Source organism: Arachis hypogaea, chromosome 4 (assembly GCF_003086295.3).
Source record: "Arachis hypogaea cultivar Tifrunner chromosome 4, arahy.Tifrunner.gnm2.J5K5, whole genome shotgun sequence".
In the NCBI taxonomy this organism is placed as follows: domain Eukaryota; kingdom Viridiplantae; phylum Streptophyta; class Magnoliopsida; order Fabales; family Fabaceae; genus Arachis; species Arachis hypogaea.
Genome location: NC_092039.1, coordinates 98,912,616 through 98,934,919, shown reverse-complemented (window position 1 = coordinate 98,934,919; position 22,304 = coordinate 98,912,616). Strand labels below are relative to the sequence as shown.

At 32.3% G+C, this 22,304-nt stretch overlaps 1 long non-coding RNA gene across 1 annotated transcript; it reads right to left on the bottom strand.

The window, feature by feature from the left end:
• Positions 1-238: 238 nt before the first annotated feature.
• On the bottom strand, positions 239-19,255 carry LOC140184455 (uncharacterized). Its single transcript, XR_011881270.1, has 2 exons — positions 19,115-19,255; positions 239-555 (listed from the first exon to the last, which is right to left on the bottom strand). It is a non-coding gene; the product is annotated as an uncharacterized lncRNA (long non-coding RNA).
• Positions 19,256-22,304: the final 3,049 nt, after the last annotated feature.

The window sequence follows — 22,304 nt, the reverse complement described above, 5'->3', positions numbered from 1 at the left end:
AAAAGTTAAATAATAGTAAGTCAATAAATTTAGTGTTAATCTCACGTTTATTTTATATATATATATATATATATATCGGTAAAATTTTGATACAATATTCAATTATTAAATTTTATGATATTTTTTTAAATTTTGGGACAAAATAATACACTTTCTGTATATATATTTATTAATTAAAATATAGAATATGTAAAAGCCGTATTATTTTTTTTTAAATTTTAAAAAATACCATAAAATATTACACCAAAAAGTTTTTTATATTCAAAAAAATTAGTCTTAATCTCACACAATATTTAATTTAGCATGCATAATTTAAACAATATTATTATATGACTAAATGATTTAATATTTAAGTTCATTCAAATAGGTTTAAAAGACAAAAAAAGAAGAGTATAAGAGTATATTCTATATCAAAATAATCTTTTTTGTTATGCCTCTCTCTAACGTCTCTGCTAGGATTTTGACCCCAACGGTATTTTAAAATGTAGTGCCCAATCTGTTTTCATCACGCCAAAACGCCTGTATGTATTGTCATAGATCTGCTCTTCTTGAGTCCTGAAATGGAAGAGAACACACCCAACAACATAAAAGATCCATCCATACACACAAATTTAGAAGAAGAAGAGGAATCACTTATTGTTTATGTTGAAGAAGATGTTGAAGAAGGAATCTTAAAATGCAAACATAGTCTCATAGAAAAGTTAATCATGAAAAAATCTATCAACCTAATTGGGTGCAAAGCGCAATGTGCAACATATGAAAAAATTTGAGAGTTTTCAGATGAAAAAAATACAAACCAAAAAGTACCAATTCTTTTTCAACAAAGAGAAGGACATGAAAAAGGCCCTAAAAGATAACCCATGGTTATTTAGGAACTCTTGGTTGATTGTGAAACAGTGGGAGAGGAACATAGACGCAGAACACATGAACTTCTCACAAGTGAAAGTGAAAATACAGATATAGAACCTACTTGAACATTGCAAAACAGTAAAGCTTGGAAAAAAGCTTACAAATCTGGTAAGAGAGCTCAGAGACTGCAGCCTTTTTGAAGGAGGCAGTGAGAAAGAAAAGTTCATTAAAGCCTTAGTGATGATGAAAATATATCAACTAGTAAGAAAAGGAGCAAATATTGGAAGTGCAGTAGATGGAATAACTTGGGTTGATTTCAGATATGAGATGCTCTCTACTCTTTACTACTTTTGTGGGCTCATAGGCTATGATGAAAATTTGTGTGAAAAGGTAGATGAAGAGAAAGCATGGAATCAAAGGAAGTCTAAAGAACTGGGAGCATGGATTCGAGCAGAGACAATGGGTACAAAGGTGAAAGATATAAGTACAGAGGAGGGAACATAAGAAGAAGCAGTAAAGGGAGGAAGAGACCGGAGAAGGAACTAGAAAAGACAAGAAAAACTCTTGAAACAACTAACAAACCTATTAAGGAATTGCGAAAGCATAGTAAAACATAAAGGAGCACTAAATAATAAGAATGCAGCAGAGGATTTGATGGAAAGCCAGAGAGGAATAGAGGCAGACGTTGAAATCGGAAAGCTGGAACAGCAAGAAAAGGAGAAACGTAAACAAAAATGTTCAGAATCGGAGGAGGAGAATCACCAAACAAAAAATCTCATGCCAACTACGCAAAAGACTGAATCCGGAGAGGCACAAGAAGAAGGGGCAGAAGGAGGAGGGACAAAAGTGAGGGTAAGGTGGAAATGGAAAAGAATAGCGAGAGAAAGAGCAAGTGCAAGCAAAGAAACAGAGCTGGAAAATATTCTTAAGGCTAGGAGAAAGCAATCTGAAGACACCCAAATGAAGGAGTATGAAGAGGAGACCAGAACCAAGAGGTACCTAGCAGAACCAACCTAACAAGAGGTAGAGGCTACAAGGCAGCTCTATCAAGATCAATGAGACTTATAAGTTGAAATTTGGACTTGGGACCCCATAGACAGTTAGAGATTTAAACAAGCTCACTAGTCAAAAAGTTTCCAACCTCATTTTTCTCATGGAAACAATGAGAAAGGCAGATGAGATCAGCAAATCAAGAAGGAGAGGGAATTTGAACAATGCAGTATGGGTGGATTGCGTGGGCGAAGGAAGAGGTAGAGTGGGTGGACTATCTATATTATGGAAAAAGTCTATAACTATAGATATTATTTCTATGTCACTAAACCACATAGACATGGTGATTAAGAAAGAAGAGGATGAACATCCATGGCATCTTACGGGATTTTATGGTTTCCCAGAAGCAGAAAATAAAGAAAAATCATGGGAACAGCTGAAATCTCTTGGCCAATCAAACAACATGTCGTGGATGATATTCAGGGATTTCAACCAAGTACTTGAGTAGAAAGAGAAGATAGGGGAACTTCCAGTGACTTTCACTCAAAAGAGAGGTTTTAGAGAGTCTATACAACAAAACGAGTTGTTGAACTTAGGTTTTATGGGAAAAAAATTTACTTGGTCAAATAACCAAACTGGTGACACAAACATTCAAGAGAGGCTCGACAAGACAATGTCAAACATCGATTGGAGAAAAGTTTTCCCGGATGTAGTTATTCAACACCTCCAAAAATGTAGGTCAAATCACTGTCCCATTCTTCTAGATACAAATTGACTCAAAAACTTAAGGAAGAAAGGAAAACACCTATTCAGGTTTGAAGAAGCATGGCTCAGAAATGGGGAGTGCAAGGATATTGTGAAAAGGGCGTGGCTTCCAGAGAACCAGGAGATTAATGGAAGCACTGAAAACTACAGAAAGGTTAGAGAATTGGATCAAAATGAAGTTGGTAGCATATCCAAAGTAGTCCAAGATAAGTTGAAAAAACTGGACAACCTACATTCCTCCCTGCAAACAGAAGAAGTTATGACAGAAACTACAAAAAATCAAGTAAAATTGGACGAGATTTTGAAGCAAGAGAAAATTCGGTGGGCTTAAAGATCGAGAGTCAATTGGCTCAAAGCGGTAGATCATAATACAATTTTTTTCATCGAAAAGCAACGTAAAGAAATAAAAGACACAATATTTCAAGGATTATGGACGATACTGGTGTGATCCATAAAGAAGAAGAGAAGATTGAAAAGGTTGTAGTGAATTTTTTTGACGAGCTATTCAGATCAGAAAGCACTGAAAATAAAGAGGCAGTAGCATAAGTGGTTAAGGAGAGAATAAATTATGAGAGGATGATACAATAGTAGCAAATTTTACTAAGGAGGAAGTGAAGACAACCCTTGACCAAATGCACCCAACAAAGGCTCCAGGGTGGGATGGAATACCAACCTTATTCTACCAAAACATATGAAACATAGTGGAGGACAAGACAACAAAGTGGGCCCTAAATATCCTCAATAATGGTGGTGATCCAACCAAACACAATAAAATCTTCATCTGTCTAATTCCAAAGGTCAAAGATCCAAACCATACTAGGAAATTTAGATCCATATCTCTATGCAATGTGCTATTCAAGATTATAACTAAGACTATTACAAATAGAAGCTCATCCTACCGGATATAGTGAGAGAATACCAAAGCGCTTTTGTACCGGATAGATTGATCACCGATAATGGATTAGTTGCCTTTGAAACCTTTCATTACATAAGAAAAAAAAAGGGGAAATAAGGGCTATATGGGTATGGAAATTGACATGGTTAAAGCTTACGATAGAATATAATGAAAGTTTCTTGTAGTGGTTTTGAGATGAATGGGGTTTCCTCAAAGGTGGATTGAGCTCATTTAGGGGTGCAAAAGCACTGTATCTTTCCAAATTTTCGTAAATGGCAATCTGATGCGTGACCATCTTTCCTATCTTTTCCTAGTGAATTTGCATCTAATTTGTTGAGTTTAATAAAGAATTAATTATCTTCTAGCCAATATGGATGCTACTTTGAGTCTTTTGCTATTTTGTTTATTTTAGGTAGCATTCGGCTGAATTTGATGGAGTTTCTGCAGCACAAGAACAAAAGGAGATGGCAGCGAGGAGCGACGCATAAACGTGACTGATGGGAGCGTGTGACATGCGCCACGTGCAGAAAACGTAGCAAAACGTTGGGGGCGATTTCTGGGTTGTTTTGACCCAGTTTTCAGCCCAGAAAACACAGATTAGAAGTTGCAGAATGGACAAAATAAGTGGTCCCCACCCATCAACTGAAGACTTGCTGATTATTCTGATTTAAATTCAAATATTAGTTTTAGGAAAAGATATTATTTCAATTTTAAAAATTAGATTTTAAATTAATGAGGATTAGTTATAAAAAAGAGAGACTTTCTTCTATTTGAGAGGTCCCAGAGGTCCTGGAGAACTTCCAATTCTATACAAATTTACATTCTGGAATCCTAGTTTTTCTCTCAGAGTCATGAGCAACTAAACCTCCATTGTTAAGGTTAGGAGCTCTATTTATTTGTATGGATTGATTTTATTGCTTTTTCTATTTTAATTAATGTATGGATTTATAATTTAAGAATTGTTTTCGCTCTTTATCTTATGAATTGGGTGGAACGGAAGTATGACCCTCTTTCTATTTGAGTTCTTGTAAAACTTGGAAAAACTCTTTACTTGAACAACAGCTTGAAAACATATTCTCCTAAATTTTAATTATTTGGATTTAACGGGATATGTGACATATAATCCTTTTATTTTTGGGTAATTAGAGTTTTTGTGGCATATAAACTAGAATTTGATCATGCAGCTTCTAATTGAAATTAATTGACCAAGGAATTGGCAGTTAATAAATTTTAGAGGAGACTAGAAAGGTTTAAGGAATTAAGGTCTAGTCACATATAGTTTGCCATAAATTAAATCCTACATAATTAAAATAGTTAGTAAGAAAAGTAATTCGGAAAAATAGATAACTCTAAAGCCTTAACTGTCGTCTCCATATTTTATTCCCAACTTATTTTCTCTACTATTTTATTTTCTGAACGATTATTTAATGCTCTTTGAACACTCAAACACTCTTTTCTGTTTGTCTAACTAAGCCAATCAATCAATCATTGTTGCTTGATCCATCAATTCACGTGGGATCGACCCTCACTCACCTGAGGTATTACTTTGTACAACCCGGTGCACTTGCCGGTTAGTCTGTGGGTGTTAAATCACTGCACCAAATTTTTTGCGCCGTTGCTGGGGATTGATAGTGATTAACAACTATCAGTTGTTTGACTGCTTAGATTAGGCGTTTTAATTTTAATTTTATTTAAATTTTATTTTATTATTTTTGAAAAAAAAATATTTTAAATAAATAAATAGTACTAATATTTTTTTTAATTTCTGAAATTAAGTTTGTTGTTTCCTAGTTAGTTTTATTTTAATTTTTCTTATTTTAATTTTTAGAATTCTGTTGTCTTCTTTGCTTTCCTATTTACCACATGGTGCGTTTAATTCTGTTTGGTGTGTTGTGCTAAGAAAAAATAATGGAGAGAGATCACATGGGTTACTACTTCCACCCAAGTAGTAATTCATATGATTGTGGATGGAGGAACTACCCCAATTTTCGTTGGCAAAGTCAAAACCAAAGAAACTTCAATGCTCCATGTTCCAACTATCAAGAACCACCATCTCCATATTCATATCAAGAACCACCATCTTCATATCCATACCAAGAACCACCACCTCTCTATCCATATCAAGAACCATCATCTTTCTACCCATATCAAGAGCCACTATCTCCCTATTCATACCAAGAACCATCACCTCCTCCTTATTCATCTCAAATACCATCAGATCTTGAGCTTCTCATGAAAGAATTCTTACATGATATAAAGATGAGTGTCAAAAATGTAAAGAAACATGTGCAGTCAATTATCAAATCACAGGAAGAGGAGCAAGCAAATTCCTTCTCAAGAGATATAATACAAGATCCTATAGAAGAAAGTGAGGAAATCAATCAAAGGAGTTCATACTCCAATGAACTAGAGAACTTTCCATCCTCACACATGGAAGAAAAGGAAGATGCACCCACAAAGGAGGAAGATGCACAGCCTCCCATGCCTTTGGTAAGCAATGAAGAATAGATTGAATTAGAAGACAGCTACCAAGAGAAAGAGGTTGAAATTGAGGAAGCTTGCAAAGAAGTGGAAGAATTCAAAGAAGAACACAAGGGAGTAGAGCTTGCAAGACCTCTCCCAAAACCATTACCATCCAATACAACATTCAAGTGGGTAAAATTCCTATCCTTAACCTTTACGTTCCCACTTGAATATGGGCTACTGGAGACAGATGGTCAACTTAGAGCTCTTTGTGGCATTAAGAGTAAGAGGAAGATGGTTAGTGGTAAGAGTTGTCATGCAAGGTTCAATATGGTTGCATGCTCCAAATTGAAGTGCAAGGATTGGTGTAGAGCTCAATTGAATGGGTCTAGAAGATTGTTTGGATGTCTCTGTGAGAATTCAGATCGCTTGCCATCCGGTGGGAACAATGGTGATCCACAAGGAGACAGGTATAAAAGGAAGGTTTGGGACCCTGGAATTCATTCCCACAATCAACACTCATGGGGCCTTGTCACTTGCTTCAACTTGCTCGAAGGTGTTATGCGCCTAGTTTGGAATCCCGGTGTCCATTGGAATTACAAACATTGGTGGAGATTCCTGGATCAGTACAAGCACAAGCCACCATGACAAGGAGCTCACCACATGTCCAACTTAAGGACTTTAACTAAAAGTGCTTGGTGGGAGACAACCCACAATAGTATGATCGCTCCTTTTCATTCTTAGTTGTTTTTTGTAGTAGTAGTTTTCTTACTTATTTTATTTTTTATTGAGTTTTTACTAATTTTTCGATCATGCAGCTATTTTTGAACAGGAACCGGATTTAAAAAAAAAAAGAGAGAAGAAGAGCACCTGACGCGTACGCGTCAGATGGGTGTGCATGAAAAATAAAAATGAACAGAGAGTTGCACGGGAGTGGCGCAGGAATGATGCCTTTCGCACAAACAAGCCCACGCGTACGCGTAATCCATGCGTGCACGTCATTGGTGATTTTGGCACTCCACACGTACGCGTGACCTTAAAAATCGACGTAAATAAGTGTTTTGGCAGAGAGTTGTGCTAGCTTAGGACTGGAAGTGTGCTAGAAGCACAAAACTTGATCACGCGTACGCGTTGCTGACGCGTGCGCGACCATCCACGCGTCTGCGTGCATGATGCGCATGCGTCGTATGAAAATATTGATTCCCAAGCCACGCGAACAGAGAGTTGTGCGAGCATGCGGCTAGCTTCGCGCGATCCGCACAAACCAAGGGCACTCGGATGCGTTCCTGACGCTTACGCATCATTATGAAATTTTCGCGCCCCACGCGTACGCGTCGCCTGTGCCACACAACTACACTAGTTCGACGCCCAGTTTTAATTTTCTTTTCCCTTCTCCCAATCCTAATTCTCTCTTGTTCTTTCATCCTTTTCTTTTTCTTTCATCATAATATTTGTCTCTTTCTATTTTCAGTTCTTCTTTGCTTGAGGACAAGTAAACCTTTAAGTTTGGTGTTGACACTTTGCTTAAGCGTTTTATGTTTATTCCTATGGCACCGAAAGGGAGGCGAATCATTTTCACCGAGGAGCACAACCTAAAGAATAAAGTGACCGCTAGGATAACTAAGGTGGTTGAGTTCCTTTTATTTTTATTCCTCCCCTCTTTTTTCTATGTTATGTTCCGACTTTCTATTATTTTTCTTTGTTTGTTGCATGATCCTTTATTAGTTAGAATCCTAGGAGTAGTTTAGTTTTCTCTTAATTGCTTTAATTCTGAAAAGATGTCTTATGTATTACTCACTGAGCTTGAATTCAAATAAAAAATACATAAGTGATGTATTGCATGAGAAATTGAGTTAATTTTAAGAGTAGTCTTATTTACGTAAATGTGGTGGTATTAATTATAATTCTGAATGCATGACATGAACAGTGCATATTTAAATTTGAATCAAAGAGTGTTGATGTACAAAGAACAGGAATTTAGAGAATTATTATGATTTCTCTGAAATTAATGAAAAGTTTAATCCTTGAAACAAAAGAAACAGCAAAAGAAAAATAAAAGCAAGGTTCAAGACTCTGAGAATCAATGACTAGGGGGTCAGACATGATTAAAAGCTCAAAGAGTTGTTTTCCTAGTCACATGCTTGTGGTGTTATTGTGTCAAGTAATCCTTGAGACAAAACATTTAGAGTCGAGATCAATTGCAGAGTATGCCAAAGGCTTTGAGCACCACTGTCTGGGGATAAAAAAAATATTTAGAACTTAAGGAGCGTTCCCCAGTTAGGTGCTTGTGGTGTTTCTATGTCAAGTAAAACTTGAGACAAAAAATTTAAATTCACGGCTAGACTCAAGGTGCAAAGCACCAGAAAAAATTGATGTGTTCAAGGAATAAATCTACTTAATATACTAAAACTGGGTTTTCCCCCGACTACTAAAGGTGACGTGTCGATCTCTCATGCATCCGTTTTTCCTCCAAAACGAATAAAATTTTTTGTCTATTCTAAATTATTTTATTGTAATTATATTATAATTAATACTAAATGAATAGTATATTTATACTAATTTAGCAACATATCTTGATTATAATTATATCAAATCAATATTTAATGCACTATTAAACTACTTATCAATTATCAATTATACTTTTAATAATTTTAATGATAATAATAATATCAATAATAGTAATAATAATCTTTGTTACCCGATTCACACATATCAAATAATTTTTCTAAATTATTTCATAAAAAAGATCTTTAATATAATTATATTATAATTACTGCTAAATAAATAATATATAATTATGCTAATTTAGCAACATATCTTCATTATAATTATATCAAATCAATATTTAATGCACTGTTAAACTACTTATCAGTTATCAATTAAAAATACTTTTAATAATTTTAATGATAATAATAATATCAATAATAGTAATAATAATAATAATAAATATTTGTTACCCGATTCACGTATATCAAATAATTTTTCTAAATTATTTTATAAAAAAGATCTTTAATATCATTATATTGTAATTAATATTTAATTAATAATATATAATTATACTAATTTAGAAACATATTTTTATTATAATTGTACTAAATCAAAATTTAATACACTACTAAACTACTTATCAATTATCAATTAAAAATACTTTTTATTCAAATTATATTCCGTTAAATTATTTTTGATACATAACAAAGATTAGGAACATATGTTCATTATACTAATTGATTATGGTTAATAATTTCATTAAAATTATTCATTATTGTTCCTAACTGTATTCATCATATATTTCAATCTATTTTCCCTCGCATTCAAATTATTATACTAATCTTTGTTCCCGGTATATGATGAAATTAATATATATTTATACTAATTTAGGAATATATATTCATTATAGTTGTATCAAATTATTGATAGCATTGATACAAACATATAATTGTATCATTATAATTACGTTAATCATATAATTTTATATACAAACATTGATACAGTGTTGTTTCATGTATATATTTTGCAGGTATCAAAGGATAGTATTGAATTGGTATTCATTAGGTTTAAATTATTTATTGTTTATTGCAAAATTTTCTGCATTAGGATTGTCTATTAATTTGTTCTTCATTTTGAGCTGATTTTGATATTTTCTTACTTCACAGTAAACTAACATATAAAACTTTGTTGGTAGATTTAAGTATTACTAGATTATTTATGGTCATATTGAGTATATATGCCTGATTTATTGAAAAAAGTAGATTAAATAACTATTTTATAGTTAATACAATTAACACTATATTAAGAAAAGAAAAACAACGCATACAAGTTATTTTTTTATTAATTAAATTATTATAATTAAAATGAAATTTAACATAACAACTTAAAATTATAATTTCAATCTTATCACGTGCATGGCACAGGTGATTAAACTTGTTAAGTTATAAAAGATCAGAGAATTCATAATATTATCCGGATTCTAATTCTGAATGACAGTGACATCCTTCTGATTCAAATGAGAGTAAGATGCCAAAACTATTCAGGATTGCAGTTGTAAACCCCACTATAAGAAGAGACATGAGCTTAATCGAACTCTCATTCTCATGCAAATTCACATCCTAAACCTATGTTAGTTATGGTTGCTTGAGGACAAGCAATAATTCAAGTTTGGTGTTGTGATACGTGAGCATCTTTCCTATCTTTTCCTAGTGAATTTGCATCTAATTTGTTGAGTTTAATAAAGAATTAATTATCTTTTATCCAATATGGATGCTACTTTGAGTCTTTTGCAATTTTGTTTATTTTAGGTAGCATTCGGCTGGATTTGATGGAGTTTCTGCAGCACAAGAACAAAAGGAGATGGCAGCGAGGAGTGACGCGTACACGTGACTGACGCGTACGCGTGATTTGAAGATTTGCTCAGCGACGTGTACGCGTGACTGACGCGTACGCGTGACATGCGCCACGTGTAAAAAACGCAGAAAAATGCTGGGAGCGATTTCTGGGCTGTTTTGACCCCGTTTCCAGCCCAGAAAACACAGATTAGAAGCTGTAGAATGGACAAAACAAGTGGTTCCCACCCATCAACTAAAGATTTGCTGATTATTCTGATTTAAATTCAAATATTAATTTTAGGAAAATATATTATTTCAATTTTAAAAATTAGATTTTAAATTAATGAGGATTAGTTATAAAAAGGAGAGACTTTTCTTCTATTTTCTTCTATTTGAGAGGTCCCAGAGGTCCCGGAGAACTTCCAATTCTATACAAATTTACATTCTGGAATCCTAGTTTTTCTCTCTGAGTCATGAGCAACTAAACCTCCATTGTTAAGGTTAGGAGCTCTGTCTATTTGTATGGATTGATTTTATTGATTTTTCTATTTTAATTCATGTATGGATTTATAATTTAATAATTGTTTTCACTCTTTATCTTATGAATTGGGTGGAACGGAAGTATGACCCTCTTTCTATTTGAGTTCTTGTAAAACTTGGAAAAACTCTTTACTTGAACAACAGCTTGAAAACATATTCTCCTAAATTTTAATTATTTGGATTTAACGGGATATGTGACATATAATCCTTTTATTTTTGGGTAATTAGAGTTTTTGTGGCATATAAACTAGAATTTGATCATGCAGCTTCTAATTGAAATTAATTGACCAAGGAATTGGCAGTTAATAAATTTTAGAGGAGACTAGAAAGGTTTAAGGAATTAAGGTCTAGTCACATATAGTTTGCCATAAATTAAATCCTACATAATTAAAATAGTTAGTAAGAAAAGTAATTCGGAAAAATAGATAACTCTAAAGCCTTAACTGTCGTCTCCATATTTTATTCCCAACTTATTTTCTCTACTATTTTATTTTCTGAACGATTATTTAATGCTCTTTGAACACTCAAACACTCTTTTCTGTTTGTCTAACTAAGCCAATCAATCAATCATTGTTGCTTGATCCATCAATTCACGTGGGATCGACCCTCACTCACCTGAGGTATTACTTTGTACAACCCGGTGCACTTGCCGGTTAGTCTGTGGGTGTTAAATCACTGCACCAAATTTTTTGCGCCGTTGCTGGGGATTGATAGTGATTAACAACTATCAGTTGTTTGATTGCTTAGATTAGGTGTTTTAATTTTAATTTTATTTAAATTTTATTTTATTATTTTTGAAAAAAAAATATTTTAAATAAATAAATAGTACTAATATTTTTTTTAATTTCTGAAATTAAGTTTGTTGTTTCCTAGTTAGTTTTATTTTAATTTTTCTTATTTTAATTTTTAGAATTCTGTTGTCTTCTTTGCTTTCCTATTTACCACATGGTGCGTTTAATTCTGTTTGGTGTGTTGTGCTAAGAAAAAATAATGGAGAGAGATCACATGGGTTACTACTTCCACCCAAGTAGTAATTCATATGATTGTGGATGGAGGAACTACCCCAATTTTCGTTGGCAAAGTCAAAACCAAAGAAACTTCAATGCTCCATGTTCCAACTATCAAGAACCACCATCTCCATATTCATATCAAGAACCACCATCTTCATATCCATACCAAGAACCACCACCTCTCTATCCATATCAAGAACCATCATCTTTCTACCCATATCAAGAGCCACTATCTCCCTATTCATACCAAGAACCATCACCTCCTCCTTATTCATCTCAAATACCATCAGATCTTGAGCTTCTCATGAAAGAATTCTTACATGATATAAAGATGAGTGTCAAAAATGTAAAGAAACATGTGCAGTCAATTATCAAATCACAGGAAGAGGAGCAAGCAAATTCCTTCTCAAGAGATATAATACAAGATCCTATAGAAGAAAGTGAGGAAATCAATCAAAGGAGTTCATACTCCAATGAACTAGAGAACTTTCCATCCTCACACATGGAAGAAAAGGAAGATGCACCCACAAAGGAGGAAGATGCACAGCCTCCCATGCCTTTGGTAAGCAATGAAGAATAGATTGAATTAGAAGACAGCTACCAAGAGAAAGAGGTTGAAATTGAGGAAGCTTGCAAAGAAGTGGAAGAATTCAAAGAAGAACACAAGGGAGTAGAGCTTGCAAGACCTCTCCCAAAACCATTACCATCCAATACAACATTCAAGTGGGTAAAATTCCTATCCTTAACCTTTACGTTCCCACTTGAATATGGGCTACTGGAGACAGATGGTCAACTTAGAGCTCTTTGTGGCATTAAGAGTAAGAGGAAGATGGTTAGTGGTAAGAGTTGTCATGCAAGGTTCAATATGGTTGCATGCTCCAAATTGAAGTGCAAGGATTGGTGTAGAGCTCAATTGAATGGGTCTAGAAGATTGTTTGGATGTCTCTGTGAGAATTCAGATCGCTTGCCATCCGGTGGGAACAATGGTGATCCACAAGGAGACAGGTATAAAAGGAAGGTTTGGGACCCTGGAATTCATTCCCACAATCAACACTCATGGGGCCTTGTCACTTGCTTCAACTTGCTCGAAGGTGTTATGCGCCTAGTTTGGAATCCCGGTGTCCATTGGAATTACAAACATTGGTGGAGATTCCTGGATCAGTACAAGCCCAAGCCACCATGACAAGGAGCTCACCACATGTCCAACTTAAGGACTTTAACTAAAAGTGCTTGGTGGGAGACAACCCACAATAGTATGATCGCTCCTTTTCATTCTTAGTTGTTTTTTGTAGTAGTAGTTTTCTTACTTATTTTATTTTTTATTGAGTTTTTACTAATTTTTCGATCATGCAGCTATTTTTGAACAGGAACCGGATTTAAAAAAAAAAGAGAGAAGAAGAGCACCTGACGCGTACGCGTCAGATGGGTGTGCATGAAAAATAAAAATGAACAGAGAGTTGCACGGGAGTGGCGCAGGAATGATGCCTTTCGCACAAACAAGCCCACGCGTACGCGTAATCCATGCGTGCACGTCATTGGTGATTTTGGCACTCCACACGTACGCGTGACCTTAAAAATCGACGTAAATAAGTGTTTTGGCAGAGAGTTGTGCTAGCTTAGGACTGGAAGTGTGCTAGAAGCACAAAACTTGATCACGCGTACGCGTTGCTGACGCGTGCGCGACCATCCACGCGTCTGCGTGCATGATGCGCATGCGTCGTATGAAAATATTGATTCCCAAGCCACGCGAACAGAGAGTTGTGCGAGCATGCGGCTAGCTTCGCGCGATCCGCACAAACCAAGGGCACTCGGATGCGTTCCTGACGCTTACGCATCATTATGAAATTTTCGCGCCCCACGCGTACGCGTCGCCTGTGCCACACAACTACACTAGTTCGACGCCCAGTTTTAATTTTCTTTTCCCTTCTCCCAATCCTAATTCTCTCTTGTTCTTTCATCCTTTTCTTTTTCTTTCATCATAATATTTGTCTCTTTCTATTTTCAGTTCTTCTTTGCTTGAGGACAAGTAAACCTTTAAGTTTGGTGTTGACACTTTGCTTAAGCGTTTTATGTTTATTCCTATGGCACCGAAAGGGAGGCGAATCATTTTCACCGAGGAGCACAACCTAAAGAATAAAGTGACCGCTAGGATAACTAAGGTGGTTGAGTTCCTTTTATTTTTATTCCTCCCCTCTTTTTTCTATGTTATGTTCCGACTTTCTATTATTTTTCTTTGTTTGTTGCATGATCCTTTATTAGTTAGAATCCTAGGAGTAGTTTAGTTTTCTCTTAATTGCTTTAATTCTGAAAAGATGTCTTATGTATTACTCACTGAGCTTGAATTCAAATAAAAAATACATAAGTGATGTATTGCATGAGAAATTGAGTTAATTTTAAGAGTAGTCTTATTTACTTAAATGTGGTGGTATTAATTATAATTCTGAATGCATGACATGAACAGTGCATATTTAAATTTGAATCAAAGAGTGTTGATGTACAAAGAACAGGAATTTAGAGAATTATTATGATTTCTCTGAAATTAATGAAAAGTTTAATCCTTGAAACAAAAGAAACAGCAAAAGAAAAATAAAAGCAAGGTTCAAGACTCTGAGAATCAATGACTAGGGGGTCAGACATGATTAAAAGCTCAAAGAGTTGTTTTCCTAGTCACATGCTTGTGGTGTTATTGTGTCAAGTAATCCTTGAGACAAAACATTTAGAGTCGAGATCAATTGCAGAGTATGCCAAAGGCTTTGAGCACCACTGTCTGGGGATAAAAAAAATATTTAGAACTTAAGGAGCGTTCCCCAGTTAGGTGCTTGTGGTGTTTCTATGTCAAGTAAAACTTGAGACAAAAAATTTAAATTCACGGCTAGACTCAAGGTGCAAAGCACCAGAAAAAATTGATGTGTTCAAGGAATAAATCTACTTAATATATTAAAACTGGGTTTTCCCCCGACTACTAAAGGTGACGTGTCGATCTCTCATGCATCCGTTTTTCCTCCAAAACGAATAAAATTTTTTGTCTATTCTAAATTATTTTATTGTAATTATATTATAATTAATACTAAATGAATAGTATATTTATACTAATTTAGCAACATATCTTGATTATAATTATATCAAATCAATATTTAATGCACTATTAAACTACTTATCAATTATCAATTATACTTTTAATAATTTTAATGATAATAATAATATCAATAATAGTAATAATAATCTTTGTTACCCGATTCACACATATCAAATAATTTTTCTAAATTATTTCATAAAAAAGATCTTTAATATAATTATATTATAATTACTGCTAAATAAATAATATATAATTATGCTAATTTAGCAACATATCTTCATTATAATTATATCAAATCAATATTTAATGCACTGTTAAACTACTTATCAGTTATCAATTAAAAATACTTTTAATAATTTTAATGATAATAATAATATCAATAATAGTAATAATAATAATAATAAATATTTGTTACCCGATTCACGTATATCAAATAATTTTTCTAAATTATTTTATAAAAAAGATCTTTAATATCATTATATTGTAATTAATATTTAATTAATAATATATAATTATACTAATTTAGAAACATATTTTTATTATAATTGTACTAAATCAAAATTTAATACACTACTAAACTACTTATCAATTATCAATTAAAAATACTTTTTATTCAAATTATATTCCGTTAAATTATTTTTGATACATAACAAAGATTAGGAACATATGTTCATTATACTAATTGATTATGGTTAATAATTTCATTAAAATTATTCATTATTGTTCCTAACTGTATTCATCATATATTTCAATCTATTTTCCCTCACATTCAAATTATTATACTAATCTTTGTTCCCGGGATATGATGAAATTAATATATATTTATACTAATTTAGGAATATATATTCATTATAATTGTATCAAATTATTGATAGCATTGATACAAACATATAATTGTATCATTATAATTACGTTAATCATATAATTTTATATACAAACATTGATACAGTGTTGTTTCATGTATATATTTTGCAGGTATCAAAGGATAGTATTGAATTGGTATTCATTAGGTTTAAATTATTTATTGTTTATTGCAAAATTTTCTGCATTAGGATTGTCTATTAATTTGTTCTTCATTTTGAGCTGATTTTGATATTTTCTTACTTCACAGTAAACTAACATATAAAACTTTGTTGGTAGATTTAAGTATTACTAGATTATTTATGGTCATATTGAGTATATATGCCTGATTTATTGAAAAAAGTAGATTAAATAACTATTTTATAGTTAATACAATTAACACTATATTAAGAAAAGAAAAACAACGCATACAAGTTATTTTTTATTAATTAAATTATTATAATTAAAATGAAATTTAACATAACAACTTAAAATTATAATTTCAATCTTATCACGTGCATGGCACAGGTGATTAAACTTGTTAAGTTATAAAAGATCAGAGAATTCATAATATTATCCGGATTCTAATTCTGAATGACAGTGACATCCTTCTGATTCAAATGAGAGTAAGATGCCAAAACTATTCAGGATTGCAGTTGTAAACCCCACTATAAGAAGAGACATGAGCTTAATCGAACTCTCATTCTCATGCAAATTCACATCCTAAACCTATGTTAGTTATGGTTGCTTGAGGACAAGCAATAATTCAAGTTTGGTGTTGTGATACGTGAGCATCTTTCCTATCTTTTCCTAGTGAATTTGCATCTAATTTGTTGAGTTTAATAAAGAATTAATTATCTTTTATCCAATATGGATGCTACTTTGAGTCTTTTGCAATTTTGTTTATTTTAGGTAGCATTCGGCTGGATTTGATGGAGTTTCTGCAGCACAAGAACAAAAGGAGATGGCAGCGAGGAGTGACGCGTACACGTGACTGACGCGTACGCGTGATTTGAAGATTTGCTCAGCGACGTGTACGCGTGACTGACGCGTACGCGTGACATGCGCCACGTGTAAAAAACGCAGAAAAATGCTGGGAGCGATTTCTGGGCTGTTTTGACCCCGTTTCCAGCCCAGAAAACACAGATTAGAAGCTGTAGAATGGACAAAACAAGTGGTTCCCACCCATCAACTAAAGATTTGCTGATTATTCTGATTTAAATTCAAATATTAATTTTAGGAAAATATATTATTTCAATTTTAAAAATTAGATTTTAAATTAATGAGGATTAGTTATAAAAAGGAGAGACTTTTCTTCTATTTTCTTCTATTTGAGAGGTCCCAGAGGTCCCGGAGAACTTCCAATTCTATACAAATTTACATTCTGGAATCCTAGTTTTTCTCTCTGAGTCATGAGCAACTAAACCTCCATTGTTAAGGTTAGGAGCTCTGTCTATTTGTATGGATTGATTTTATTGATTTTTCTATTTTAATTCATGTATGGATTTATAATTTAATAATTGTTTTCACTCTTTATCTTATGAATTGGGTGGAACGGAAGTATGACCCTCTTTCTATTTGAGTTCTTGTGAAACTTGGAAAAACTCTTTACTTCAACAACAGTTTGAAAACATATTCTCCTAAATTTTAATTATCTGGATTTAACGGGATACGTGACATATAATCCTTTTATTTTTGGGTAATTAGAGTTTTTGTGGCATATAAACTGGAATTTGATCATGCAGCTTCTAATTAAAATTAATTGACCAAGGAATTGGCAGTTAATAAATTTTAGAGGAGACTAGAAAGGTCTAAGGAATTAGGGTCTAGTCACATATAGTTTGCCATAAATTAAATCCTACATAATTAAAATATTTAGTAAAAAAAGTAATCCGGAAAAATAGATAAGTCTGAAACCTTAACTGTCGTCTCCATATTTTATTTCCGACTTATTTACTCTACTATTTTATTTTCTGAATGATTGTTTAATGCTCTTTGAACACTCAAACACTCTTTTCTGTTTGTCTAACTAAGCCAATCAATCAATCATTATTGCTTGATCCATCAATCCTCGTGGGATCGACCTTCACTCACTTGAGGTATTACTTGGTACAATCCGGTGCACTTGCTAGTTAGTCTGTGGGTGTTAAATCACCGCACCACAATCCAACTAAGGAGCTTAAACCCATTAGAGGTATTAGGTAAGGTGATCTGTTATCACTTTACCTCTTCATATTATGTGCGAAAGTTTTTTTAGGTCTTTTGAGAAGAGCACGAGAAAGGAAGACAATTTAAGGGATTAAAGTAGCAAGAACAACCCCAGAAATTTCACACTTGTTTTTTGCAGATGACAGCATCATCTTCTTAAGAGTTACAGATCAAAATATCTCAACAATAATTGATATTCTAAGTTCTAACCAATTAGCGTCAGGCTAGAGAATAAATTTGAATAAATATGAGATCTCCTTCAGCCGAAACGTGCCTTCTACTAGACAAATGCTTATCCAAGATTGGTTAAACATAAAGGCAGTAGAGAATCACTCGAAATACCTAGTACTTCCGACTTTTGTGGAAAGACCTAAAAAGACAAGTTTCTGAATTTTTGTAAGAGAGGGTATTGAAAAAAGGTGAAAGATTAGAAAGAGAGTACTTTATCAAAGGTTGGGAAAGAGATTTTGATAAAGTTAGTAGTTCAATCAATTCCATCTTACATTATGAACTACTTTTCTCTTCCAAAGAACTTGTGCAACCTCTTAGAGAGCATGATAAGCAGGTTTTATTGGGAAAGCAAAAACAGAGAGAGAAAGATTCATTGGGTGATTTAGAAAAAACTAAACAAATTCAAAACTAGTGGAGACTTGCATTGGAATTTAGAACCTTTGAAGCTTTTAACCAAACATTCTTAGTAATACAGGGCTGGAGATTAATTAAAAGGAGCCAGAGTCTTTAGCAGCTAAAACGCTAAGAGAAAAATATTAGAGAAAAGATTTTCTATAATCAGACACGGGGTACAATTCCATCTACACATGGAGGAGCATATGAGGAGCTAAAGGGGTGTTGGAAAAAAAGGGGGCTTTAGAGGATAGGATCCTGCAAAAATATAAAAATTTGGAGAGACTCATAGCTTCCTAATCAAAACAACTTCAAGGCTTGGAGTAACTACTCAAGTTTTGATCACGAAGCCATGGCAAAAACACTCATTGATCAGGAAAACAGAACATGGAAGCAACAACTAGTAAGAGAAATTTTTCTACCCTTTGAAACAGAACAGATTCTAGTACTTCCTATTGATTTTCTAGCTCAAGAAGATAAATTTAACTGAAAATTCAACATAAATACAAAATAAGAAGTGAAGAGTGCTTACCACCTTATCCAATCACAGCCACAAGAAGAAGCCATAACAGTGACATGCAGAATTTGGAGAACCCAACTTGAAAAAATCTATGGAAAACCAAGGCCCATCCTCGAGTTCTCAATTTCTTTATTTATTTTTCAACTTTAGAATTGTCTCGGATGATTAATATTAATGATAGTTGACAATGAAATTTTTATTGGTTATGAATTACTGTTTGATTTGGCTATTATATTGCCTTAATTTATGACAATGCATGATTGATGTTGTAGACAATAAATTAATTAATTATTAGTTGTTAGTTAATTGGTGTGTTTTAAATATGATTTTTCTTCTTAATTGAATTCTTTTTTTTAATAATAAACTTTGATATTTAAACTTGTTTGTAAATTTTAACCGAAAAATTATAGATAAATTATTATAAAAATTGTAAAACTTTGGATTTTGTTAGTTTATAAATTATTAAATTTAAATATTTAAAATTATATATTAAATTTTTAAACAAATTTAAAAAAAATAAAAATATAATTTTATCGTCGGATTTATTGAGGAAAAAAATTCAAAGGTAACAAATTCCAAAATTTTACAATTAAAAGTTTATATCCACCGCTAAATTCACCGGTAATTAGCGGTGGACAAAAAATTCGCCGGTAATTTACCAATGAGGTTTATATTGTTGCATTTATTTCCATGCTAAATCTGACGGTAAACAGGTTATCGGTCAATTTTTTGATAAATTTGCTGGTATTCAATGATTTTCTTGTAATGAATGTGGAAGAACGAATCAATGATAGGGGAGAGGCCAAGATAATTCAAATTCGAACACCATGAAAGATGGAGTAAGGGTTTCATACACTGTAAAAGAGAGAAAAAAGGTCGACGTCAGTGAGAAAAAGATGGATGGCAGCCACGCAATCGACTCCACGACGACATAAAGGCGCATGGTGGAGCAGAGAATAGAGATTTCACACACCGTGAAGGAAAAAGTAGTGTTTTCACACACTGTAGAAGATAGGCAAAAGATCGACATCGGAAAAAAAATGATGGATGGACAATAGAAGTGCACGGTGAAATAAACAATAGAGGTTTCACGTGCTACTACTCTTAGTTTGAGGGTTTCTGCCGTGGGGTTATTAGTTAGAAAATATAAAAAATTGAATAAATTATAATAAAGTATCATGACTAGCGGCAGTTCTTCATGAAATAACCGCTAATCAATAAAATTTTGCGGCACATGAAAGTGTTCTAATGTCAACTACTATTATTTTCGTTATTTGTAGCGGTTAGATAAATGGCTAATAAGTTTTGGCACGCTATACTCTGCCTGTCATATAGTGTGTCTCCCTTATGATTTAAAAAGATGTGAGTAAACATTATAAATGTAAAATATTGCGGCACCCAATACACACATCAAGTATTCAAGACACTTCACATCAAGTAATTAGTTTATAAAAAATTTAAGTATTTAGTATTTAGTAAATAAATACTAAATTATTAAATTAGATTAAAATTTTAGTAAATAATAAAAAATCAGTTTAAAATAATCTAAAATTATATTATTTTATATTTTTAATTGTTAATAGAATAATTAAATAATATTTTATGTAATATATAAATATTTTATATATAAAATTATAAATATTAAATTAAATAAAATAATTTTAAATTATTATTTTTTCTAACATACTGTAAAATATTTTATTTATTATGACTTTAATATAATGGCACGTCGATGGAGCTAAAAAAATGTTACAATTTTTTTACACTATGTAAATGACGTTGATTAAAAATTTTAAACTGTAATAAAAAGTTAATTGAAAATTTAGTAATTAAAATTATAAAAAAATTTAAAATAATTAAACTAAAATTTTTATATGAAAAATCTAAAACTTAAATATTTTTAACTCTATATATTTAGATTAATTTTAATATTTCCTCTTGTGTACGACACAGTGGCGGAGTTTGAAATAAAATTTTGGGGGCTAGATAGAAAATAATTGTCAATATATTTTTTATACAAACTCCATTTAAGATAAGTTCGTCTAACCCTATTTCTCTGATTTAGGTGATATTGCCAAATTTTAAACCTTTTTCGAGAGTCTCGTTTCAAAAAATTAAGGTCAAACTAATCTGATGCAACTCTTTGAACTTTTGAAGGTTGTATCTCACTTTTTTCGTGATTCATTAAAATAGAAGAACTATCTACAGGTGTTGATATTGTAAAAGTTATATGTTCTCCTTCTTAAATATTAACCTTCCTCTTAAAAAAATGCATCAATTCTTTGATTTTTCATGATTATTTTATATAAAAATTTGAATATATATCCTGTAAAATATGTAAAAAAGAAGTTAGACGGACAAATATTAAAATTAATAATATTTATTAAAAAATTTTATCAATTTATACAAATACGATAGTATCAATACTTATTGAATATTCTAATATTTTTTATCATATAAAAAATTAAATTAAATAAACAGTCAAATATAAAATAATATTAAATTATATAAATAAAAAATACCTTATTTTTTATATTTGAACGCAAAGGTAGAGGAAGTGTTGCTTATTGAATAGAGAGTTGCAAAATGCGAATACACTCAATTCAGTCTAAATCCAACATGTTTTGAATGTTTAAAACTAAAAATTATTGTGCAATAAAAGCAAGAGATGAAGATTAAACTTTAGTATTTTAAGTTATAATAAAATATTTGAACCAACTTAACTATTTTTTATTTTTTAAAAAAGTATTACTAATTTTTTTAATAAAAATTTGGGGGGTCATAATCCTCCTTGTCTGAACTAAACTCCACCCCTAGTTCAACATATATATTTGGTGTGGAAAAAAGGAAACAATAAAAAGGAGCGAATTATTAGTCAATAATTCAATATATATATACACGTAGAAACTACTATCCATTGTATATTTATATATCCAACCCTGGCCTTCCGGCGAAAACGGTTTGCTTAATTGTTTAATGTTTCTGGATCACTGTATTACTGCTGGTCGACATAATCTATCACCATAATAAAACAAATAAATTAACACGTGCTTAATTTTTTGTTTTAAAGGAAAAAAAAAAGGACGTCTAAAATATGATGGGTTTATGACCACAATAACCAACATAAGCAACTCAATTTCATCACGGCGCCGAAAATCATGGCTATCTCTCTATATATATAGCCCCCTAACTTTGCTCTACC